A 13,175-nucleotide genomic window follows, 5' to 3' on the forward strand; every position below is an offset into this window, starting at 1 on the left:
CTCCCTTTTCATGTCTGCATGGAATATATCAAGTTGAAGGTATATATTGGAACTAAATCTCTGCCTATAGTATTTTGTTATAATAAATAAAGCATCTGCTATTCCCATTTACCTCTAAACCTGCAACATGAATTGGCTACTTACATACTGGAAACAGCTGAAAAAAGTTGAGAGAAGAGGATCGAAAACAAGTAAAGATCAGATCTAAATCAAAACCCAATATATTTTATATTTTCTTTTTTTAGTCCATTAACAACTTCATACCACTTTACTAATTGTGTAGTTGCAAAATGTATGTCACCTTCTACTAATTTTGCATAGTCCCCTGAGTGTTTCCACATCTGTGCAGAAAATGCTATCTTCTGTGTGTTAGTATTGTTGTGTATCAGTGTCACTGAAATCTTGTTACGAGAACTCTGTATTTTGTTCCAAATAATTTATTAAAATGATATTGTGCCATCAAATGACCTCTGTAAGCCTTGTGTGGGAAAATGGCTCAATAAATAATAGTTTATGAAAACATTTATTGAGAGGAGAAATAATCTAACCTAGATAATACATCTTGAACTGATGAATATAAGGATTTATGTGGAACGTATTCCAATATGTTATTATGAGGGCTGAGACAGTAAAGTGGAGAAAGATGGAACTGCATTTCTTCTTTCCATACTTTTTAATGTCTTAGCCTACGTCACTGCATATAGACAAAGGCTGTACATCTCAAAACAAGTAATATTTGTGTGATGAAAGTAGAGCTGTTTAAAATTACAGGAATTACTTTAATAGCTGTTAAATGCTCAGTCATGCAAGGTGCAGAGCGATCTCAGATTACTGTGCGTTCAACACAATTGATTTCAATACTTCTCCAGAATCATCAGGACCGTGTAATTACACACTAGTAAAATTGCTCTATATACTTGTTTAAGGGAAGAGTTCTTTCTTGTGAGCCTTATACTAGATGCCATGTCAGAGAGTTTGAAGGTATTGCACATTGCAATATTCAGTCCTCACTGTTATTAATGCTAACAAGCAATTTAGAAATATTTAATAAATATGGTAGGAAGTGCCATATTACTTGGGGACAGCGATCCACCCTACATTTGTTGCTGCAGACTTATGGCTAGGAAGGCAGACAATGTCAGTTTGGAGGTTTGCTTCGTTATCGCACTTTATAAACATCGTGATGGTAACTGATAATGTTTTTAAAACCAGTGACATGACCGAGATAACCACCGCTGGCATGATGAGGTGGGAGGAGAGGTCGGTGTTGGGACAGAAGACATGCCCCTCACAGCAACGCTACAGGGCGCTAAGTTCCAAGAGGTCATTTGGAAAAGAGGAGTTTATTGTTTCTTGTCTTTATCAAGTCAAGTCACGATTTCCAGACAGGAGTCAGCGTGTTTACTTTAGCTATTCTAGCATCAGCAGATATTCCATCTTCTGAATCTCTGAAGATAATGTCCAGCTAGCTTAGTTTTAATTCAGGAAATAAAGTGGAACAGTTTCTTCAGCTAGAGAAAAGCTGCAATGGCAAAATACAATTTTGTGACTCTTCGTCACTCTCTTGCCAAATGATACATACAGCAGCATGTGAAAAACATGTTGCGGAAGGCTTTTAAGCTGTATATTCATGTGCCCTGAAATGCCTGTAGTGGAGACTGTGAAATGTAACAGAAAGTTTCCAAGGATGAAGATGACAGTGAGAAACCTAATCTCCTTCCCACCGAGGCAATCTGCCAGGGAAGACCTACTGTAGGCAAAATTCAGGCAAAAAACCTCTTCTCAGAAAACAGCATGTTTGGCTGGGGAGGACACTTAAATACAACTGGTCAAGTCCTTAAGTCCTTGTTATGTTTTGCTTAACTTTGGCGTTAGTGGACTAATACAAGTCAGGCCTTCAAAATCTGGTCCAGCGTTTTGAAAACTGCATTGCCTGAAATTACATGTATTTTTAGGAATGAAAGCAAAAATGCCATTGAGAAGGTTGGAGCCTGGGAGGGGTGAGCTCACACCTTCACCACTCCAGTAATTTGGCTGGAGAGGTTTCGTGCTAGGTAAATTGTGGACCCGCTAACCATATTGCAGCCAGATTCACAGTGGCGGCAGGCTGCTGGAGGGAGAGAACACTGGAAAGTGAACTCAGATCTAGGCAGAGATAATGGGATACATGTGAACAATTTGGGGGATTTTATCAGTGTACTTTCATGTCAAGCTTTTAATTAAATCTGCCAATTTTCTTTTTTCTGTATGTGCTTTTGCTGTTTACCTTGGTGACTTTCCTTCCCTATTTCAGTGTCTGTAGTTTGTTAATCTGTTTTCTTCTGAAATCTTTGAGAAATATTTTCCACCCCTTTTTCTGTAAGGTCTTTTCTAGAGATAATCCACCTCACCTTTTTTTAAAATGCTTTTCTTTTTTGCATCTTCCTCATCTGTAGATTTTCTGTTTTCTTCATAGAGGTTTTTTTCCCATCTTTGCTACAACATTCTCTCTTTCCCTTATATTTCTTGTTTTGTCCCTAAGAGTTTTTTTTTATATCTGCTCTCTGCCATCCCAGAACTGGATCTCCATCTACTAACAGACTGACATTTGTGGGAAAGCGATGCACACTTTTTTTTTTTTTCCCCCTGCTAGTAAGACATTTTTCTCATCTCCTGTTGGGTAAAGGAAGGATCAGGCAAACTTCTTTTCTATTCTACTCCATGAGGGCCTTTTGCCCTATGTGGTCTGGGTGTGGTGAGCTCAGATAGCCTGCTGATGCTTTCATTGCATGGGCCACAGGGAGGGGATGTACCTTTCATTCCCTCCCCTACACAGAGCCCTACCACAGCGTCAAAATTATGAGAATCACTGCAGCAGAGGGATGAAGCCTTAGGGCGGGAGGGGGGAATAAAAAATGAATTGTTGTCAACCCTCCCTACTGCATTAGGCTGCCAGATGATTGCTTATTCCTTGCTCCCACCCACATGCTTCATGCCACCACCAGCATTCTCGGTCCTTTGTGGCTGATGTTGTGGCTAGTCAGCTGATGAGTCAGCTCTGCTAACCAGTGCTTTTCCAGCTCCCTATGGCAGGGATGGCTTTGGCCTAAGAGTTTCAGCCAGGACTCTCTGCCCAGAAGGGGAGGGGGGCGCTTGGGCATGTTAATCGATTCATTTAGAGGTTTATCATTCTGTATATAAGGAGCAGGTTTCCAGGGGTGTGCATTTCAGCTCATCTTGTTCTCTTTGCATACACTCCGATGCAGGGAATTTTGAAACTGCACCCTGTATACCATCTGTTAGTATGGGAGTGTAGAGTTAATGGGAAATTCAAACTTTGAATAGGTCAGGAAATTCAAAGTTTTGTTCTCACAGCAATTAACTACATGTTGGTCTCAGATGGTATTTTAACTCATCGGGTTAATGTACAAAATGAATCTTGCGCCACAGCTGAGTTCCCGCTCCACAGCTGAACTTGGCACAGGGACCGAGTGGGAGAAGAGAGAAACGGAGCTTCAAAATACCTTTGTGCCTCCTCGATGCTGGGCAGGCCTGTGCCTCTTTAGTGCTTCCCAGGGGTCAGAACACCCTCCGGGACTGGCACATCCAGTGTCTCACAGCTCATGTCAACTGGGGAACATCTGGGCAGTGGAAAATGCATAAGGCATAAGAATGTTCCAGCTGCCCCATTCCCAGTCTGCCCTGTCCTGCCTTGACTCCATCAACTCCTGGCTGTGTTGCCTTGGCTGGGGTGCTATCGTTAGGCATTCCAGCTCCATTTCTTATGCTGCACATCAGGCAAAGGCTGTGCTGTGCTAGGACAGGTTATATGCACCACCATGTGCAGAAGGTTCAGTCACAACAACTTGCATTAAACTAATCTCTGCAGCTGCACTATGTGTTGTCCTCTTTTGCCTGCTACTTGGATAGTAGGAGGCATCCTTCAGCAGTTCAGGCCAAGCTAGAACTTCATTTATGTTGCTGTAACAGGATGCTTTTTTTCCTTCCACTTCCACAAAAACTGTCTGGAAAGCACTGGGCCACAGTGGAAAGGCAGCTGAGTATCAAGTATGTACAGTGTGTTGGGGCAACAGGAAGGAGGGTGAGGGCAGAAGCTTTCTTTTGAGCATGCTTGCTATAATTTTTGTAATTGAGTTACTCAGAAATCCTTAAAGCTTGATCGTAATGACTGTAATTTCTCACAGTACTTAAACTTATTTCTAATGAAAGAATACCTCTTAGTGGCTATTAAAAGTAAATTTATTTATTAAATAAAAATTTATATTACACTAATCTGAAATGGTTTGATTTTGGATTATTAGTTGGAGTATAAGTGAGCTGGTTTACATTTCTCTGAATAATTTTCAAATCAAATAAACTTCACAAGAGGATTAAAAAAATAATGTAAAGGCAGATTTGCAGCTAATCCAAATTACTGTCTGCATGATCTCTTAGATATATAGGTGGTGTACAGATCTTTCACTGCTGGGTGCAAGTTTATAGAGCTGAGAAGGGACTGAGGAAAGCTTACAGTAATTATTTGGAAACTGGCATATCAGAGGTCATTGCTTATCCTAATCTCACTATAATAAATTACTGACCAATTCTTTCTCTAGAATTGCAGACCGAATGAGACTTAGGCACATGTATTAGATGCCTTCTTGCATCTACTTAGAAAATGGAGCAATTGACTATATGGTCTTTGAATAGAAGAGGTCATATTCTTGAGAAAAGATTGCAAATATTTTATTTTCATATAATAAGGAATAGAAAAAGGACTCTCAGTAAGGCAGGATGTTTTAAGTACCAGCTCTGTGGCCAGACTGTCGTGCAGAACAGAGCTGAGCAGCAAGTATTCTAGCAGCTGTTTACCCTGAAATACCCATATGTAAACTAATTCCTGCTGTTACCAATGATTTTTTTGCCAACTGTCTCCAGAAGAACAGTATAATTTATTTCTGTAGGTAAAGTAGCACAACAGTACTCTGGTGTATCCCTCGCCATAACTAGAAAGGAAAATTGCTGTGTTAAATACTTGCATTAGTTTCCTATGCTCTTTCACTTTATCTAAATTTCTTGTGGTTTAGCTGAAGTTCATAAACAGGGACAAAGTCACATTTCTTTGTTTGGGCAGGAGCTGACCTTCTATATTTTTCATTTCCGTGGGAAGTTGTTGTAGTGGTAAGTGAACAGGCACAAATCAGTAACATAAGACTCGGGGCAACATCTTCACAAGTTTCAGAAACCTTTGAAACTACGGCCTGTCTTCAGAAATGCCTGCAGCCTGGTCTGCACTAGTCCGGTTACCCTCTAGGTCACTCTGGAGGCTGGCAACGCCCTCTTGTTACAGACCAGCGTCTCTGTCTCATCACCTCCACCAGCACTTTCTCTGAGCCGAGAAACTGGTGATGCTTGGTGCCTGAGGTTGAGCCTGCCTTGCTGCCCTGACTTCCCGCCCATGACGTGAGTGCACCAGGCTCTGACAGTGAGGTCCACCAGCAGTAAGCGCACAATCCCCTGTCCAGTTTCCAGCCTAATTCCCCTCCATAAATATAGGTGGCACCTGGAGCAGAGACGAGGCTGATTTTGGGGTGTCATTAGTTTCATATAAAAGCTAGAACGGGAGGTCAACTTTTGTGTAAAAGGCAAACTGCAGTGCAGATGGGAGGGGACCTGACCCCCTGCCTGAGCTGGGTGAAGATACACATCAAGGTCAAGACTGAATATTACTTTGGATGAAGCCAAGGCCACTTCACAACCAATGGGTGCATCTCCAGAATCCCTGAATCAGTCTGTAGCATGTGTGGGTGCACCTGAATGAGTTTTCACCTGGCTAACATGGCTAAGAATAGCAATGAACTTGTGGGACAGTGTGCGAACGAGTCATCTCAGCCCACACTGAGTCCTCAACAGGCTTAGTGCTGTGCCCTCATTACTATTGTTACTTATTTAAGCTGGATTATAAAGCTGGTTTGGGCAAGCCTATTTGTGCTGCCTTTAAATGAAATGTGTCTGCATACTAATCCTCATAAAATGTCAATGAGCAATACATCCAACTTAATTTTTTAAATTGTAGGCTCCGAAGTAATTTAACAGCTTTTGAAAACTTTATTTCAGGTAATTAGTGCAAATAATTTCATGATGGAACAACAACGGTTGCTTTCATAGCGCTAACTGCTTGTGAAAATAGGCCACCACCCCCCTTCAATGGGTAGAGTTGACTTACCCATAAAAGGAAAAGTATTTTTAACGTTTCTTTAAATTCCCACCTGCCCCCATCACCCAAAGGCCATTCCAGCTACCACCTACAAGGCATGTCCCTGCAGTAGACTGTTGGTCATTTGTGGGATGTTGTCAGCTAAAATATGAAACAGGCTTTTCTGTCCTAGAAACAAGCTCTAACTAGTACTCATTGCATATTCATAGTATTTCTCCAGAATAAATTTTTTATAGTAAACCCATGTCCTGACCTACCATTTCTGTATTGTTGGTGTCCCTAATACTGCAGCAGTGCAGTGTTTAATTCAGGGCAATTGTATCTGTTGTTTGTTGAATCTAATATTTGTTTGACTGTTTACCATGGCTTTTAGATATCTTAATGAACATAATTCACATTAGCACATGGTTGGCAGACATGGACCTTTAAGATAATAAAGAGGAACAGGCTGAATAAATATTTGAAAAAGGTGCCAGTGTAGTTTAAAAGAATTTTAGAGCTATTTATTTTAACCTTTTACTTAATTCTACTGGGGCAACATGACTCCATTCAGATAAAACTCCAAGCTATACATTTCTTCCCTGCTCAAATTCAAACAAAATAGTCCTGTGACATAGCTGGGGGAAGCCGGTAAGATAATACGCATGTACCTTGTATCTGCATGGGTCGAAAGGATGGGCTGCCTCTTTAAAAGGTTTCCGTGAACCTGCATTGTTATAGTAAGCTCTGGTAGGCGAGGGGTTGCGTGACTGCAGCAGCCTCATTTGTGACCTCAGAAAAGTGGTTATGAAAGTGATCTCTTGATCAGAGGAATAGAGCTCTGCTGCCTGCCAGACCAGCACGGCAGAAATGAGCCTCCTCCTTGCAAATCTGCCCCGGCAGGAGAAAAAATGTTACTCCTTTGGATGCAGCTTTTTTTTGCTCTGAAAAATAGTTGGCTTAAAACAAAATAGGCTCTAGACGATGCATTTTCTCCAGTTAACTTTCACATTTCTAAAGAAACGTGCAAAAGCATCTTTGCTTTTCCTTTTTGCAATTTGCAAGGTTCATTTTCTGCCTTAAACCTGTTCACGTTCTTAGCATAGTACTCATTTGTTTCAGTGGTTATTGGACTGACTCTGGCAGCGAGTTGCAGCGTGTGTCCCATGAAGTTCATATAAGAATTGATGAAAAACCAATATAAACTGATGTCTATGTTACATAATGAGTGTGATGCAGATCTGATGAGACAATAGGAAAGAAATCACCAGTTTTCATCCAGAAGACCTTGACAGAATAAGCACTAAAAGTAATTTATGGATCATAATTCTCTTTATACGTACTATTCACCTAGTATTGATCACTCAGTGAAAGCTGTAATTAACTATAACTGTCTTGAAAGTTGAGGTCCCCGTCCTATATGTTTAATGAGTGGGAGTCGAGTTTCCTGTCTATCCCATAGGGAACACTTGCTGTTGCTTTGGTTCTGGCTATGAGTCAAGGTAGTGGGCACCTTCACAGGAGTCAGACTTGCCTGTTCAAGTTAATGACACATATGCAGAATAGTTAAAACTGGAGAAAAGGTTATGTTTTATTAGCTAGAACTTTGTTTCTGAAATACAGAACTTTGTTTGGTTGTTCCTTGTCTTCACACGAGACGAGTCTGATAAGAACATTGTGACTGTCTTTTAATTTTATCACTATATCCAAGTATTCTCTGTTTTTAAAAATTGAAAGGCAAATCAAAGTAGGGCCACAATTTACATTTGTAGAGTGTTCAAATATTACTTATTCTGCCTTTTTTAAAGACAATATTTTTCATTATGCTTAGAAAATTTGAATGTCCTAATTTTAGTCATTGACCTAGGGACTGGCATTTTTTTAAAAAAACTTGATTTCTCTAACTCTAAGGGGGAGAGAACAGGTAAGCCCACTACTGGCCTGCTTAGGGTCTTTAGGATCTGCTTAGGATCATTTTCTGAGCATGGAACCTGGCTGTGGAAAAAGGCAAAGCAAAACTTTTGTGAGGAAGTGAAAAATGAAGGTTCTTGTAGTAATTAAACACATCATGTGCATGCGTTTTCTACTTCTGCAGAAGGTTCCTGTTTTGCAAAGCAATTTATTTTTGGACAAACCATAATGTCTTCTCTCCAGGCCCTCTGACTAACAAGGGATTCCAGTTGGAAGCAAGGTCCATCTGTTTGGATAGCTTTTCAGGACTACTCTTTAAATGCATGCATTAAAATATTAATGTGTCTAAAACTACATTAAACATCTCCAGGGATTGTAACCTTACCAATTTAGGGTTCTGGTGGTTCAATTTTTGACTTTTGTTGTTGGATTGTTCTTCATCCTGAGCTTTTATGTAAGATTTTCATGTTACTGGTTTCAGCATTCTAAGAAGTTCTGGAATACAGTTCAGTGTTTTAAAATTATCCTGAAAATTGATTCTGAAAGAATTTTTAAAACTTGTATTGTTTCTGATGCTTCATTTGCCTGTATCTTGTCTCAGCACGTTCTTTTACTTCCTAAAGTAGAAAAGCCAAAGCTCAAGGACCTGCTTTCAGGCACCTTTTCCCCACAGCTCGTTAGGTTCATTTAACCTCTCAAGGCTTCACACAGTCAATCTCATCCTGGCAGTCTCCCCAGATGGCAGAAAAGGCCAGAGTCTTTAGACTCTTTCTGCCTTAGAAAGAGGTGCCGCGTTCCGTGGTGTGTGTGTGTTTATCGGTGATAGTGCAGCAGTGTACTGTGGTATCCAGCTGACTTAAAGGTGGGGATTCTTGCATTTCTTCTCTCAAGTGTGTTTGCTTATTTAAAGTACACTGGAAAGCAAATGTGTCTTTGCCTTTAATATTGGATACAGTATGACAGCTATATAAAGCAGATATTAAGGAATGGCTTCTATGATGTTTCTGACTCTGAAACTGATGAAGCCAGATTTGGTTTTCTGGGTAACATATGCACATCCTGTGCACTGAGGGCTCAGTGTGAATATTTTAGATGCAATGTTTATTTCATCTTAAAGGTTTCCTTTATCCTCTCCAGATCATGTGCTTTGGCTATTTTTAAACAGCCTCTTGGGTGATATACTGGCCTACTGACACATGCTCTTTCAACTCCCTTCTAAGAGATACTGACTTAAATTCCCTCTTGGAGGTAGCAGGTATGAATTTAGCCCATGCCTTTCCATGCAGAGTGGTGCAAACACAATTATAAAGGGAGAAGAATGTTATAAAAGCAGTAGAAATTGAGGAGTGGAAGCTGAGGAGATAGTCTGTTTGAAACATAGGCCTGGAAAAGAGGATATCAAATCCAAAAAGGCTAACAAAGATCGTGTAAATCTCACATAAGTCAGCCAATGTCAGGTGATTTAATCAGGAAGGGGGGAGAGATGCTTTCTCATGCACTTTCCAAGTTGCGTTTATTTTCATGCTTGGTCTTTGATTTGATTTCATTTTCCAGTGATTGATTTACAAAATATTCTAAACTGTAGACCTAAATTGAAGAGGGTAAAATGGTGCATATTTTCTGCAGCCAATAAAGACTACAAATCTTCTGATATTCTCAAGATAAATCTGTTATCAGATCTTCATTGTGTTTCTTCTGTAAGATGCAATTGTTACAGTCTCCTTTTTTAAAATGGGGAAGATTCCAGTAGACTGTAGTTGTTTACTTATGAACACACATAGCTTTTCTTTTAGCTGTCATTTCAGCAAAAACGGATTTTGGTCTCGATACTTATGTTTCTCAAAAATATTTCAGACTCAAATTTATTTCAATAGGCTGTTTATCATAAAAGAAGTATTTTCTTGTTTGTTTGGATGCCGTGATTAGTCACAAGCTGGTCTTTCATCATATGCTGAAATTTAGTCACATACAGGCTTTCTCATAAGGTTCTGATTTTTGTTATTGTTGCTTCTGTGATATACTTTGTTTTGCATCACAGATGCTGCTCTTGTTCATCTGTTGTTTATTTTCCGTCTGAAACAAATTTTGTGGACAAGGTTGTGGCATTGCAGTGAGATTATAACAACATAAGAAATGCACTACTGTGTCACACCAGTGGTCCATCTAGTCTGGTATTCTCATCTCCAAAATTGCTGTGTATTACCTGCTTTAAAGCAGTCTTGTGCTACTGTCACTGAGCACTTCACAGTCCTTATGTGGTGGGGTTGGGTGAACAGCAGTTCTGCATTCAGTTTATCCACTGCCTTTACAATTTTGTAAACTTCTGTTACCTCTCCCCTCATCCTTCTCAGTAAACAGTCACAGGTGTTTTTGCCTCTCCTGAGAGGATAGCTGCCTCTGCTGTGGACCCCGATGTCCACTGTTTGATTATTTGGGAGGATCCAACCAGTGAAAAAACCTTGGGATAAAAATAATATGAGCCACATCAAAAGAGGACTACATTCTTCAACCACAGAGAGAGAAAGTGCTGGGAATTCAGAGGATATAGAGAACCTAGATTTTATTTTTCCCTGTACAGTTTTTTTAAAATACCTGGAAAAGAGAAAAGACGGCAGCTCTTTGGCCAATAAACCATCATGAAGGACACTTAGAAGAACTGGGAAACTCTGCAAGTTGTTTTGATAGGCCATCTGCTCCATAGAGCCTAGAATAAATGTGTCTTGATGTGCCATTCCTCCTAATATGTAGGTATACCATGATAGGTGGGATTTACTGAGATCCCACTCAAGCAATCAACATGTGGCAGGTCAGAACACACTGCAGTACACTTAAGACTAATTTAGATTAGTTTGGTGGGGTCTGACTCCTTCAGCATAGGTTTAACATGCAGTGTTTCAGTGTAGTACAGGGGAAAATGGAAACTAGAGTAAAACACACATGAAACTACATTGACTGTACATTCTGAGGCCCAACACTAAGCAAGTTTTCTAAATACAGAATAGTTATCTTAAATTTATTTTTTTCTACATTAAACTCATGCTCTATATCTCAATTCTCATTAATGGACATGTAATTTACAAACTTATGCTTTAAGGGATAAGGAATTTTTTGGAATCATCTAAATTTTTATGAGGGATGTGGGTATTGATTTGAAAGTGGGCTAAGTGGTTTTCAGATTTCTCACTCGAGGTTGCTGACAACTCAGGATTGTGGTCCATTTTGTAGTTTGACAGAATAACTCATTTGTATGCATTTTTTTAAAATCTTTTTATGGATTTTTTCAAAAGGGCGTGCAAGCAAACACTCAGAGAAGCTATCATGTTACAGCTTAATTAAACTAAGAATGGAATAATACAGGGGCAAAATTAAGGCCTCAGAACTGAACCTATAAATCAATAAGTTTTCATCATCAAATCATCGTATTTAAAGTAGTAGGTAATCAAATGGAATTAGGAAGATGAAGCAGAAGACAATTACTTGGAACAAGTCTTATATCCTGGGATAATTTAGGAGGACTGCATGTCTTTGGCAGTCTTATAGCCAATATAGTCTACCAGAGCCACTGATAACAAATATTGACTCACAGTGATGCAAACAGATCTCTAAAATACCTTCTTTGCCAATGCACAACATGTGGTTGTTTGCTGGGGAGATCATCTGTTGAGTCATATGAAGAAAGGTTGCAACAGTAAGCTGCAGAGAGGAAATGTGCTTTCTAGACAAGTTCTTTTGAGCCTGTTGCTTGTACAGTTAGCACTCATGTATAGTTTTCACATGGAGGCACAGCTTTTCTTTGGATCTGTGATCCCTCAGAAGTTATGGAATAAGGGAGATGTTACAGTCCCGGACTACATAAAAACATGACATACAAGTGTGGTGGCATACGGTTTTGTGAGATACAGATAGAATAAAGCATCAAAAACATCCTAAGAATAGCTATAACTTAACATACTTCACATATTCTCCATATACACACACTTCTCATAACACCCACTTAGCATTCCCAGCATTTCTTAAATTATTCTACACACTTTACAGACTTAGAATTGTGGAAACAGGAAGTTTCCAACCGGAACATCCTAATGCTCATTCACCTAAAACCGTAAGCAGTTCTTACCTTACAAATTTAATGCTGTTTGTAATTAACCTATGAAAGTTTTCCTGGAGGGAAAGTGAAATGTCCATTACTGAGGATACTCAACAAAAATCCAGAGCAACCTGCCTGCCTGAAGTTAGCTCTGTTTTGATCGGGGGGGGGGGTGTAGACCAGATGACCTTCAAAAGTCCCTTCCAGCCTCCAACCTCCTGAGTTTCCGTGATTGTCTATCCCAACACAATAAATAGGCCAGGGTTCCCCACTGCTAAAAAACTTCCCTAAAGCTTCGCAGAACTCTTTGCACCACAGCACAACTGAACATAAGCAAGTAATTGTTTTCAGCTTCTCGGCTTGCCTCATCTAAATTGTATTCCCCAAAGGCACACAGACCTCTTTTTTACATGCAAGAAAAAAATACCCTGACTTGGTCATCTCCCCAAGAAGTCCTCGGTTTGCGGTTCTTCTCTTTCACCTGCACCCTGACTCTGGTGCTGCCTTTTCACTGGACTCCCCAGTACTGCCGGCCCTGGCATCACGCCAGCTCTGTCCCAAAGACTCCATCTGTTGATCATGGACTCCTGCCTGAAACTGATTCCCTTCATGACACAACCTTGCTCAACAGTTAGGTCAAGAAAGAGAAGATAGGACTGATAGGTTTTAGAGGGCAGTGTGAAAAGAGGGAGCATTTTGCCTGGGAACTGGAGGAGAGCACACCAGGACTTGCCCAAGGCAAGAGGCTCACCCTTTTCCCTTTCTTGCCTGCTAGAAACCCTCCCTGAGATCTCATCCTGAACATCTTGTCTGATCACCACTACATCTTCTAACGAGCAAGATCTCTCGGGGCTGATGTTTGTAGAAAAACTATAGGAATCCGAGCCTTCTCCCTCTTTTCTATGTTTTCCTGTAGAAATAATTTCCATGTGTACTCTTACATACACAGACAGCAGTGGCAGCTGGGTCACCATTTTAGAAAGCTCATGTCGTCTGCAATAA

General features: G+C 40.2%; 1 protein-coding gene across 6 annotated transcripts in view; it reads left to right on the forward strand.

The window, feature by feature from the left end:
- Positions 1-13,175, forward strand: part of AHRR (aryl hydrocarbon receptor repressor) — an 88,632-nt gene that overhangs the window by 39,890 nt on the left and 35,567 nt on the right. The gene's annotated exons all lie outside the window — the stretch shown is intronic.

The sequence above is a fragment of the Falco punctatus genome, assembly GCF_963210335.1.
Source record: "Falco punctatus genome assembly, chromosome: 3".
NCBI lineage: Eukaryota > Metazoa > Chordata > Aves > Falconiformes > Falconidae > Falco > Falco punctatus.